This window comes from Nyctereutes procyonoides, unplaced genomic scaffold (assembly GCF_905146905.1).
Source record: "Nyctereutes procyonoides isolate TBG_1078 unplaced genomic scaffold, NYPRO_anot_genome, whole genome shotgun sequence".
In the NCBI taxonomy this organism is placed as follows: Eukaryota; Metazoa; Chordata; class Mammalia; order Carnivora; family Canidae; genus Nyctereutes; species Nyctereutes procyonoides.
The window spans coordinates 41,511,285-41,524,319 of NW_026575139.1; the positions used below are offsets into that span (position 1 = coordinate 41,511,285).

At 41.4% G+C, this 13,035-nt stretch overlaps 1 protein-coding gene across 1 annotated transcript in view; it reads right to left on the minus strand.

Annotated features, from left to right (window-relative positions):
* Positions 1-10,960, minus strand: part of FBXO34 (F-box protein 34) — an 81,056-nt gene extending 70,096 nt beyond the window's left edge. Inside the window, exon 1 of the mRNA XM_055303848.1 lies at positions 10,867-10,960. The gene's annotated coding sequence lies outside the window, so the exon portion shown is untranslated. The remainder of the gene's footprint in view (positions 1-10,866) is intronic.
* Between the last annotated feature and the right edge of the window lie 2,075 nt (positions 10,961-13,035).

The following is a 13,035-nucleotide window of genomic DNA, read 5'->3' on the forward strand; positions in this document are numbered from 1 at the left end:
TCAAAGTGACCTTCCCTGGTTTTCCTTTCTCAACACTTTTTTAAAATTTACATATATTAATCCTGTTACCTTTTTTCACAGTATAAACAATGTAACAAATTTTTAACCGATTCTACAGAAAACAAAGATTAGTAATTGTCAGACTAGTCCTTCAGGGATTTACTCAAGAAATCAGTTAAGACTTTTAAAGGAGGGGATCCCTGGGTGGTGCAGCAGTTTGGCACCTGCCTTTGGCCCAGGGCGCAATCCTGGAGACCCGGGATCGAGTTCCATGTCGGGCTCCCGGTGCATGGGGCCTGCTTCTCCCTCTGCCTATGTCTCTGCCTCTCTCTCTCTCTCTCTCTCTCTGTGACTATCATAAATAAAAATAAAAAATAAAAAAAGACTTTTAAAGGAATTCCCATTGAATTATATGACTGTGGTCAAGAGGCAACGTGTATTTAAACCAGAGCCATTATACAAGAGGAAAAATTCAACAAGTGTTTGGTAAAAGAAATCCTCAGAAACACTGGGGGCACGTAAACAGATCTTTAATAAAATAAAATCATAATAATATTTAAGTAGTCCCAACAAATAAGCTGGCAAACAAATTTTAATCTTCAAAATTAATTACATATTTTAAAGAAGCATGCTACCCTTGTCTTTATGTCCCTTAAAAGAAGGTGAAATCCATGAGATATTCATAAAGGAACAATTCTTAAAAGCTTTACAACTCCTCATTCTCTACTAAAAGAGGATAATTAAAACTTAAGCAGGATAGACAAGGTAGATTCTCAAAGTAAAACAAGATAACTACACTAAGAATTATGTAATTTTTTGGTAATATATCCAAGAATATTTTGGGTTATGAGAACATTTGTAATACAGAACCTAAGCCCCTAGATTAAATAAAGAAGGGGAAAAACAAAATAATTTTTTCAATTCACAAATAAAACAATTACTAATCCTGGCTTAAGTTTTCACTTAAATTTTAAGACCACCAATTTTTTTTTTTTTTTAAATCAATAGCTCTGGGGATCCCTGGGTGGCTCAGTGGTTTAGCACCTACCTTTGGCCCAGGGTATGATCCTGGAGTCCCAGGATAGAGTCCCACATCGGGCTCCCTGCATGGAGCCTGCTTCTCCCTCTCTCTCTCTGGGTCTCTCATGAATGAATAAATAAAATCTTTAAAAAAAAAATCAATAGTTCTAAAATGTTTTATAACTGTAATTTTTAAGAGTAAAAATATTTTATGCTACATAGTCTTACAAATATATGCAACCTGCATGTAAAGTTATGTTTTATAATCTTAGGAAAACTGGGATCCCTGGGTGGCGCAGCGGTTTGGCGCCTGCCTTTGGCCCAGGGCGCGATCCTGGAGACCCGGGATCGAATCCCACGTCGGGCTCCCGGTGCATGGAGCCTGCTTCTCCCTCTGCCTGTGTCTCTGCCTCTCTCTCTCATTCTATGTGACTATCATAAATAAATAAAAATTTAAAAAAAAAATTAAAAAAAAATAATTTTAGGAAAACTTACAACCTCCCGCTAATTAAAAAAAAAAAGGTGAACTTTCCAGAAGTTAATGTATCTTAGTATAAATCGTCAAACAAAAACAATTTTACTTAATATTTGCCAAAAGAGAGGAAAAACTCACAAGGTGTTAAACAAGAAGACAAAAGAATATATTCCTAAAGATTGCTATTTGCCAATGAGTATATAGAAGATTTATAAGATAGTGCTAAGAGAAAAAGTGACGGAAGTTAACCAAGGTGCTTAACATAATGCCTGACATCTAAAACATATTGTACTTTTTTTAGTAAACAAATAGGCCTTGAAATTCCTCAAGTTAAAAACGTCGGTTTATAGCTATTTTAACAAGATAACCATATAATATGTTAAATATAACACAGGCAAAGAAAATATCAAATGAAAGCTAGGATTCCTAAAACATAAAGCTATATATGATCTTCTTTAGACTTATTTTTAGGATCCACTTTCATAGTCCTTTTTGTGGTATTCCAAATGAGCTAAAACAGTGTAATGGATGATAGAGTTCTTATTCTGGAAGATTGCCTGAACTAGAGAAACCTATCCCCTAGGACTACTAAAGTGTAGTGTGCAGAAAGTACCACGAACCTCCAGAGAATAATCTTGATGACTGAATTTGAAATAAAATCTCTTGGCCTACTTAGGAACAAGTTTGCCACTCTTGGTTCCTAGACAATAGAGCAAATGTGTTCTTTGAGACTTTCTTGTCAAACTCAAATTTCATCTTCAGAAACTCCATCTAATCAATAATTCCCTCCTGTAGTTCCCAAGAGTGATCGTACAGCTTCAAGTAGATTAGTTTGTAAAATTAAATTCTTTCATTTTCCAGAACCAAATGAATTCTTCAATATACAAACTCCTACAACCAAATTTGCTAGAAAGGTAGAGTCTAAGTTAACCAACAGAGTAGAAAACAAAACATAATTTCAAAAAATTTAAAGTTACAAATTTAAATTCCCCCTTAAGATGAGGGGGGAAAGGGGGGCCTGGCTGGCTCAGTTGGAGGAACATGTGACTCTTGATCTCAGGGTTGTGAGTTTGAGTTCCACACTAGATGTAGAACTAAGCCTTTAACTATATAACTAAATTTGGAAACAAGGGATGCCTGGGTGGCTCAGTGGTTAAAGTGTCTGCCTTTGGCCCAGGGCATGATCCTGGAGTCCCACATCGGGCTCCCTGCATGGAGCCTGCTTCTCCCTCAGCCTGTGTCTCTGCCTCTCTCTCTCTATCTCTCATGAATAAATAAATAAAAATTAAAAAAAAAACAATTTGGAAACAAGATATGAAGCTTAGCATTCAGTAAGATAAGACTAATAATATTTATGAAACAGTAACAACAAACAATGGTATATGATGAAGTGCTAAAGTGCTAAGTGACTGAGTATTCAATACACACAGTGGGAGCTCAGGAAATCTATTGTAGAGAGACTGGAGGGTCCAAAGAGGTTTTATAGGAACAGGCTCCTCATAACGGATGATAACATTTGGAGAAATAAAAAGGGAAGGCACACCTGAGGAAATTACCTAACTGAACCCCAGGATTATTGCAGGCAGTCCCAGAAACATGTGAAGAAGAAAGATGGTATGAACCACCTTATAAAGTCTTAAAAGCTACTTTAAAATGTGACACAAGAAAGTAAAATCCCAGTGGGATTTTTGTTCAATTAACCCAGCAAGTGTACAAAAAGACTGAAGAGAGTAAATAATGGATTTATAAAACCACAGAGAATTACAGAAATCTAAACCCAGAATGATCATTAGTCTAGATCTGTGTTATCCAATACAGAAGTCACTAGCCACATCTGGTTCTTGAGCATCTGAGATATCACCTGTCTGAACTAATATGAAATTTACATGTAAAACGAACATCAAATTTCAGACTGCATGAAAAAATAAATGTAAACTATTTCAATAATTTTTATATTGATTACATATTGAAATCATGCCATTTGGGATATAGTATGTTAAATAACATTATTAAAATTATTTTCGGCAGTTTCTTTTGACCATTTTAATGTAATCTAGAAAATTTTAAATTACATACAGTTCACATTATATTTTTTTTAAGATTTTATTTATTTATTTATGAGAGACAGAGAGAGAGAGAGAGGCAGAGACACAGGTAGAGGAAGAAGCAGGCTCCATGCAGGAAGCCCGACATGGGACTCGATCCCCGGACTCCAGGATCACGTAAGCCAAAGGCAGACGCTGAACCGCTGAGCCACTCAGGCGTCCCTCACATTATATTTCTATTGAACAGCACTGCTCTACAGTTATCTCAACTTTTCTGACCTTCCCATTCCCATGATTTAAACAATTTTAACATATACCTACATAAATGTATATACTTCTAAATTTTACATATATGTGTGTACCACCAAACTTCTGTATTTTATATACAGCATAAAACAAAAACAAAAATAAACACTAAAATAATGAAAAAAATAAGCAGAAGTTCTAATACTTTTCTTTCTACAACCTAATAGGCTATCCCATATGCTCCACATGGGAGGCTTAGGATGTTAGTAAAGAGACTAATCAAAAAAAAAAAAAAAAGAGAGAGAGAGAGAGAGAGACTAATCAAGGGAAAGATAGATCCAAATTAAAGAATCACTAAAATTTAATAACTGGTTGACTATAGGAGCAAAGGAGAGGGGATGAATTAAGGATCACATAATAAACATCTACTATTTGCTACTTAGCATCCAGTAGCCTCTGAATTTCCCTCAAAGAAAAAAAGGCTAAGCCATCATGCTGTTTAGGTAGCAATGACCCCAACCTCAGCTGCAGGGGTAGGCCCAGGCTGGCTAAACCAGTTACCAAATCTTATCTAGCCTTAGTTGTTGGTTCAGAAATGTCAATATAACCCAAAGACAATACATGAAAACATTATCCAGGAGGCTCCTGGGAAGAGAAGGAAGAGAAACTCTCCTAGCTTATACTTCTGGAAGTTTCTCTAGGAAGAGAAACTCTCCTAGCTTATACTTCTTAAGTGAAGCACAGATCCCCCCAAAAGGTTTAGGTATAGAACTCAGGATGTCTGTATGCTCAAATGAAGGGGTGAAGGATATCTTAAACTTCACTGATTTTAACAGAAATTTAGCATGTCATTCTTTTGTGAATTCAGTAAAGGACCACAATATTAATTAATACCCAGTCACTTTGCCACCAGCAAAAATCACAGATTTCCTATCACATTGTCACTGGTTGCAGACGCTTACAAATAGTGACAATGTTCATCACTACTTGGAAACTATTAGACTAAATCTTATTACTTAACAAAGAAGTACATTAAAATATATATATATTTTGGGGGCTGCTGGGTGGCTCAGTCACTTAAGCATCTACCTTCCGCTCAGGTCATGATCCCAGGGTCCTAGGATGGAGCACCACATCCGGCTCCCTGCTGAGCGGGCAGGCTGCTTCTCTCCCTGCCCCTCCCTCTTACTCTGCATCTTACTCTCCTGCTCTCAAATAAATAAAATCTTAAAAAAAAAATTTTATAACTGCTCTTTGCAGACCTATGTACTTTATTTAAAAATAACTATGAAGCCCCTTGGTGAGTGTTGACACAATGTGATTTCTGCCCAGTGCTCTAAATGTCAAAGTAAAGAAATTCCATGAAGACTGGGTTAATGATGGGAGTAACTATGATTCTCTTAAGGTAGCCAAATACCTCACCAACTAAAAATTAGTGATGCAAACAAGATTCCTACTGTCCCTACCTACTATCCAGCAACACCACAGCCAAAGGAACATGGAAAGAAGATGCCGTTGAGCTTGACTCTAGTTTGGCATAATGAAGTGACATGATATAGAGTAAGTGGGAGGCCACTGGTGATCCGCTCCCTCCATGAGGTAGGATGAGGCTGGGTGGCCTTGAGGGCCACTGGTGAAATAGTGTTACACTTAACTGTTTTTTCAAAAAATTAAAATAAAACACTCAGGAAAGGGGTCCTATAGACTTCAGACTGCCCAAGGATGAAGGAACAAAGGTCAAGAGCCCTGCCTACAGCTTCTCTTGAGGCACTATCCTTCCCTTCTGGATTTGATGGAATGAGGACCTAGAGCCTGCGCTGCTGAGAAACATGCTCGGACCACAAAGGGACAAACACAGCAAAAGCAGAGCTCATTAAATAAAGGAAAAAAGAAAGATGAGATTCTGATCACATTAAGTACAAGTGGATCAACCTTCACCTTTAGACTTTTCAATACTGTAAGCTAGTAAATTTGAGTTGATTTTCCGTTATATCCAAGACATAAAAATCTAAATGGTACAATTGATTTCAATAGTTTCTATCTCAGGAAACTAAAACAATACCTATGGTCTTTGCACAGAAAGAGCAAAATTATAAAAGACTTGACTCTGTTACATTAAGGGAATCTGTGTTTAGCTTTTCACAAACTGAGTGTTACTCAGTACTCACTCCATTTTGCTGTATATAAACTTTACATAAAAAAAAAAAGTAAACAGGGGCGCCTGGGGGCTCAGTCAGTTAAGCATCTGACTCTTGATTTTAGCTCAGGTCATGATATCAGGGTTGTGAGATCAAGCCCTGTGTGGGGTCTGAAATTCTCTCTCTCTCTTCCTTTGCCTGCACCCCACTCCCCCATTCATGCACTCTCAAGCTCACTCTCTTAAAAAAAAAAAAAAAAGTAAACAAATAGCTCATGATGGGCACACTGAAGTATTTGGGGTAAAATATACTATGAAATACAACAAAATAGAAGATGGATTGATGAATGGAGGAAGAGAGAGGGAGGTTAGGATGATGGATATGTAAGTACATATGGCAAAATACGAACTATAAATGATAGAATCTAGGTTTGTATGTACTTAGATATTCTGTTCTAAAAAGAATTCTTGCAACTTTTCTGTGATTAAAACTTTTCATAATAAAATGTCAGGGAAAGAAAGCAAAAAGTGGAAATGAAGGCTGTGAGAGGCTCACATATTTTGTAGGTTTGTCAAGAAAAGGAATGAATGGCATCCTGGGTGGCTCAGCAGTTTGGCACCGCCTTCAGCCCAGGGCGTGATCGTGGAGACTCGCGACTTTGGGATCGATTGAGTCCCACACTGGGCTCCCTGCATGGAGCCTGCTTCTCCCTCTGCTTGTGTCTCTGCATCTCTCTGTGTCTCTCATGGATGAATAAATAAAATCTTTAAAAAAAAAAAAGGAATGAAAACAATAACAAAATAAAAAGAACAACCTTAGAGAAGAAAAAGAAGGTATACATATATGCCTCAGAGTGAGATGTCTAGATTCTACCTCCTTGCTCTAGCTCTAATTTTAGACTACTTACACAGACTAGTTCTGGCCTTGAGTGCTCGTTCTGGACTCAAAAGTGCTCACTCACTAAACTCCATTCATTTTAGAGTAATACAAATCTGTGGAATCTAGACCCTTTGCCTGTATGATAATGTTTCCCATTCTTTTCACCTGAGTTTCTAAATATCTCCTTAAACTGACCTTCAGATGAGGTCAATGTTGGCATAACATAAATGGTTCACCCTCTTGGTCCAAATCTGGCTCCTCAAACCCATGGCTCTCCATGGCAAGGGAATATTAAAACAAAGGTCAAGGATCCTTGCAGCAAGGACAATTTATCTGAATGTCACAGCCCCTGGCTGAGTACCTGGTACAAAGGTACTCAAAAAATGTCTGTTGGATGAATGAAACCCATGCCTTACAACAACATTTAATAATATTTAATCACATATATTAATGCTTAGTTTTGTATTTATATCTACATTGTCCTGAGGGTAAGAAACGTGAAGTTGAATACTTAAAAGGAGGCGATCAGGAGTTTCCTCTGTGGAGAGCTAACTAGAAGATGGAGTTGGAAATGAAAAGTTGATAAATTCCTTCAGCGAGTGTTAAGAAACACCTACATTTTAATCATTAGTACTTCCCTAGATGATACAGTATGTTCATCAGCTTCAAAATACCATAATCACGCACACAGAGAAGTTAAATTTTATAAGGATAAAGAATGTCTGTCATTAGAAATTCAATTTCAAGACAACCTAAATGCTTCTGGAGTTAATCAGCTCTCTTTTTGTTGTTGCCTCCAAAGAACTGTAGGTTATGCACTTGCTGAATTTTGCCTTTGTCACACATGACTTAACAACGAAGGCATTCATTGTATCACAGTAGCGTCCCTCAAGTGTCTGGTTCTAAACAGCTGCAAATTTTGGAAGATAACACTAAACGATGTCCCTAATGATTGGTATGTTCTCTCCCAACAAATATTAAAACAAGATTAAGGCTTACTAGAATACCAAAACTGTCCAAATTAAACTAAGCATAAATTTAAGTTCAGAAAATAAAGTAGAAATTTTAAGAATTTATATTGTACATGTTAATAGAGTCGATCCAATAAGCATATCCAAAGATTTCGGAAAATTCATGAAATACAGCACTCTCATTCTTCATATTTGCTTTAGCTGTCAGAAAGATGGATAATCACTAATGAATGATTCAGTCCTTTCAAATGTGGTAACTGAATAACAAAATATGTTAAAATAATAATAAACCCGACTTCAAATAAATTCCCATTTATAAGAAGTAAAAGCTACTTCCCAGACCCAAAACTGCAAGGCCTGGGTAGAAAAACATCCTGCCAAAGGTAGAAACAAGCTGTAAAAATGTTTCAGAAGAGTTATGCCTTGTTAGTTATACAACTGTTTACATAAGCTGGCTTTTTTATACCTGTCATTGTTCCTCAATCACATCAGAATACACGAAACACATCATTCTCCACCTATTATCTCGTTTTCCATCAGGAAAAAAAAAATCGTAACTACTAAACAAAATAGAGGAGGGAAAAACACTGCCAGGGAGGAGCTATTTTATTTTCATCATTTATATGTCTTTCAACTCACATTTAGTTAGATTTTCATCCCTTCCCATAAACACAATTTACCCAGAGCCACATAGCGTGCCCCAGAAAGGTTACTTGGAAAAGACACATGCAAGTGTCCTTCTGAACCTCCTTCAATTTCATTACATCGTATCTTGCCATGATCCTTGCATCTTAGAGTAGGTTGACTAACACCCTCAATATCAGCAGTTTTACCTTAACTCTGTAACTATCAGTCTTGAAGATGTAAAGGCTCAAATTCTGTCTTCAGAGCCTTCAATCAACATTGTCAACATGTAAATCCCTAATTTCTTAAAAGAAAAACATAATTTTCAGTAGTACACACAATGTTGTCAAATTTCTAAGGTATGGTGAGCAAGGATCAAAACGAGATTTCTTTTTTCTTTTTTTTTTTTTTTTTTATTTATGATAGGCACACAGAGAGAGAGAGAGAGAGAGAGAGAGAGGCAGAGACACAGGCAGAGGGAGAAGCAGGCTCCATGCCCGGGGAACCCGACGTGGGATTCGATCCCGAGTCTCCAGGATCACGCCCTGGGCTGAAGGCGGCGCTAAACCACTGCGCCACCCAGGGATCCCCCAAAACGAGATTTCTAAGAAAGCCTTCTTTTGTGAACTTCCAGTCAAATACAAAAGTAAATTTTTCCTTTCATTTCCTGTGTTAACATACACAACATAACTTCCACCAGCATGTTGGTGCAAAATCCAGGGAGACAATCCCTTATCGATCACTTTTAAAGAGCAAATGGAGAAGACGGAGTATTAACAACACAAAAAAACTACCAATACAAATCAAGGTCAATGAGGAAGGCTGAGGAGTCCTACCCAAGCTTCCAGCTGAAGACCCTAAATTGTAAATATGCTTCAATTTCAAGGCTTTCAAACTAGATTCTATTTAAGTAATCCTACAAAGGAATAAATTATATTGATATGCTGAAATACCTAAAGAGGGTCAGTAATGCCAAGTGACTAGCTTCTTTTCTGGGCTGGACTGATCTGGTTTGAAAGCTCTGAAAGAAAAACAACATTCACAGGCAAGACACTTTAATGAAATTCTGCTAGCTTCATATTTGAAAGCAACACACAAAATTTCAGTTACCCGTCCAGACAAGCAGTCTTGGGATATGTTACTGTCATTGCCCAGTCTTAGCAGGAAAGCAACAACAACAAAAAAAAACAAACAAACAAAAAAATGGCGTGTTGATGAATTATAACCATAGAAAACCCTCAATCATCCATGACAGCACAGGACAAGGACAACCTAGTTAAACTAGTGAAATTAATTCAAACCTCCCTCCCCGCCCTTCCACAACATTAAGAGTTCATTTAAGATCCCTTCTGTCTCTTCCTAGCCACTCTCTAATAAAAATGCAGATACTGTATATAATTTCAAGATTGTGTAGCAAAAAAAAAAAAAAAAAGAGTAAGGCAAACTGAATTATCAGCACCGACTGGGTTCTATTTCTTCAGCAATTCCAATCACAAACCATCAAACTATGAGATCAGCTTCTAGAAAGGCATTTAAACACCCGACCCCCACCCCACCCCCACCGCCACCCAAACCTCCGGACTTAATGACTTCGATTTTTCTAGATCAAACGTGTCTTATATTGAACTGTACTAACAACGCTCGTTTGAAAGGAAGTTAAAGAACTTGACAAATTATTACAACTGCGAAATGCTGATACCGAACCACTTTCGATTCAAATCCCCTGCGATTCCAGGCGTCGGTACAAGACTCAACTTCCTTTCTCTCCTCTCCTCTCCTCTCCTCTCCCCTCCCGGTCCTCCCCGCCCTTCCGCGCGCCAAGGTCCCCGCCGGGGCCTGCTGTGACATCACAGCCCATCGCCTGGAAACCCCTGACGTCACACACACGCGGCCCCAAAGCACTATGACCTCATCGCTGCCCGGGGCCGACCCGCGGTCACTCGCGCCTGCCGGGAGGTCGGGGGCTGCGGAGCCGCCGGGGCTGCCCGGTCCCCGCGGGAGGTTAAGGGCAGGCGTCAGCTCACCTGCAACAGGGCGGTAGAGGGCAGGGCGGCCGAGCCCAGGCGGGCGCGACCAGGCGAGGCGCCCCCCCGCCCCCCCGCCCCCCCCAGCCCGACCGGCTCCTCGGCCGCGGGGCACCGAGGTGAGCGGAGCCGGTCCAAAGCCTCCTCACGGCCTATCCGCGACCTCGGGAGCTGCAGCCCGGGCCGGGAAAGCGGCTGCCGCCTGCCGGCCCGCTCGACCTCCCGTGGCCCGCGGGGGCGCCCAGCGCCCGGCCCCTGCCTGCGGCCCCTGCCCTAGACCCGCGGCCGGCGCCCCCACCCCCACCCCCACCCCCACCCGCCCGGCGCGGCGCCCCGGGAGCGCAGCAGACGGCGGGAGGGGGCGGGGAGCGGCCACGGTGGCCGCCGCCGCAGGACCCGGCCCGCGCAGCCCTCACGCCACGCCCTACCGCGGCCGCGACCCACCTGCGCTCCTGCCCCGCCCGGGGCCTGGCCCGGGGCTGCACCCCCCGATGCGGCGGCGGCGGCGGCGGCGGCGGCGGCGGCGGCGGCGGCGGCGGCGGCGGCGGCGGCGGCGGCGGCGGCGGGAGGCCTGGCTCGCTCCCCACCGCTGAGGCGGACCGAGCGCCCAGCGCGGCGCGGCGGAGCCCAACGCTCGCCCCGAAACCCATTTGTTTGGCTAAAACGCCGTGACGTCACGCGCCGGCCCAATCGACGGTTGGCCGGGGGCGGGGCCGCCGGCACCGCGGGGGTTGCAGCGACCCCTGCCGGGCACTCCGCAGTACTCCGGCCGCTGGGGACGCAAAGAGCGAGGGACTTAAAAAGGGTGAAGAATCCGCGGGCCCCGCCAGGTGGTGGAGCGGGGCGGGCGCTGGGGGCGGGCGCTGGGGGCGGGCGCTGGGGGCGGGCGCTGGGGGCGGGCGCTGGGGGCGGGCGGCCGCGAAGGGCGTCACGCCCGGCGAGCCAGCAGGGGAGCAACGCCGGCGTCCAGCCCGCAGACAGCACAGTCGGCGCGCTCCTGGCTGGGTCCGCTGTCAGAGCCCATCAGATACCCTCGTAGCCTCGGCTTGCAGTTTGGGTCCTGCCACCAGCCGGGAAGGCGGGATCTGAGAGGTCGCCCTTAGAAAAGGAGAGCGTCCCTTCTGTCCTTTGTTTCTACGCACATGGATAAACTTCTCAGGTGGACAATCTCGAAAATGTGGTCTGCACAGGCCTAAGGAATCAGTTTCCTGGGAAGGGATTTTGTAAAGCACTGTCAAGGAATTGTATTGGTAAAGGAATAGAGAATTCGGTTCTTAATGCCTTACTAATTTATTTAGTGCTCTCAAATCAGAGTGCCGGTGATGAGACTTTTTTTATACCCAGGCTTTAAAATGATCCTTTGCGGGATCCCTGGGCGGCTCAGCGGTTTAATGCCTGCCCTTGGCCCAGGGCATGATCCTGGGTTCCCACATCGGGCTCCCTGCATGGAGCCTGCTTCTACCTCTGTGTCTCTCTAAATAAATAAATAAATTAAATAAATAAATAAATAAATAAATAAATAAATAAATAAATAAATAAATAAATAAATGGGATCCCTGGGTGGCGCAGCGGTTTGGCACCTGCCTTCAGCCCAGGGCGCGATCCTGGAGACCCGGGATCGAATCCCACGTCGGGCTCCCGGTGCATGGAGCCTGCTTCTCCCTCTGCCTGTGTCTCTGCCTCTCTCTCTCTCTCTGTGACTATCATAAATAAATAAAAATTTAAAAATAAATAAATAAATAAATAAATAAATAAATAAATAAATAAATAAAATCTTTAGAATAAAATATAAAATGATCATTTGCTTTCATGGCAAAATATTAATAATAATAATAATTTTAACCGCATAGTAAACCATGAGGATAATAAAAACTGCTTCACGCAAACACGGCCACTGTCAGCATCCAGGGTTATTTCTAGACTGCTTGTCCCGTGCATATTTGTTTTACAATGTTGTCATCACAGAGTGCACACAGTGTGGGTTCCTGTTTTTCCACACATAGAAGTACTTTTCATATTTCAAATAAGCTTCCTAGGCATTTTAATAGCTGAATAAAATTATTTTAAGTAAGACACCGACATTTTACTGAAATCTCTATTCTTGGACAGAACCTATTCCCTTCTTTCTTTGCCATGACAGAGAAGTCACAGGGCATTCTCATGAATGCAGCAGATCTTTAAAGATAAATACCCAGAAATGGAATCAGTAGGTGAAAGTGTATCCATACATTTATAGTTATTAATACAAACTGCCAAAATAGTTTTTTAAAGGTTCCACTAAGTTATACTTAAATTAGCAGCTTTGATTCGAGCCAGCCCTTTAAAAAGTAGTTTTGTCCAATTATAAAACTCTCATAAAATACATATGTATAAAACCTTGAATATGAAAAAAAAACTTTTTGAATTAAAAGAATAAGGAAAACAAATATTTACCATAATCTCACCACCAAGAAATAATCAGTTAACTTCTCCATCTAGGCCTTTATCTATACACATAATTTTAATAAAAATTGGGAAGGGAATGAGACTATACATATTGACATCAAAGTGTATATCTGATTTAATACCCAACCAATGTTAGCTTAGTATATCATGATCATTTGAAACTTCTCT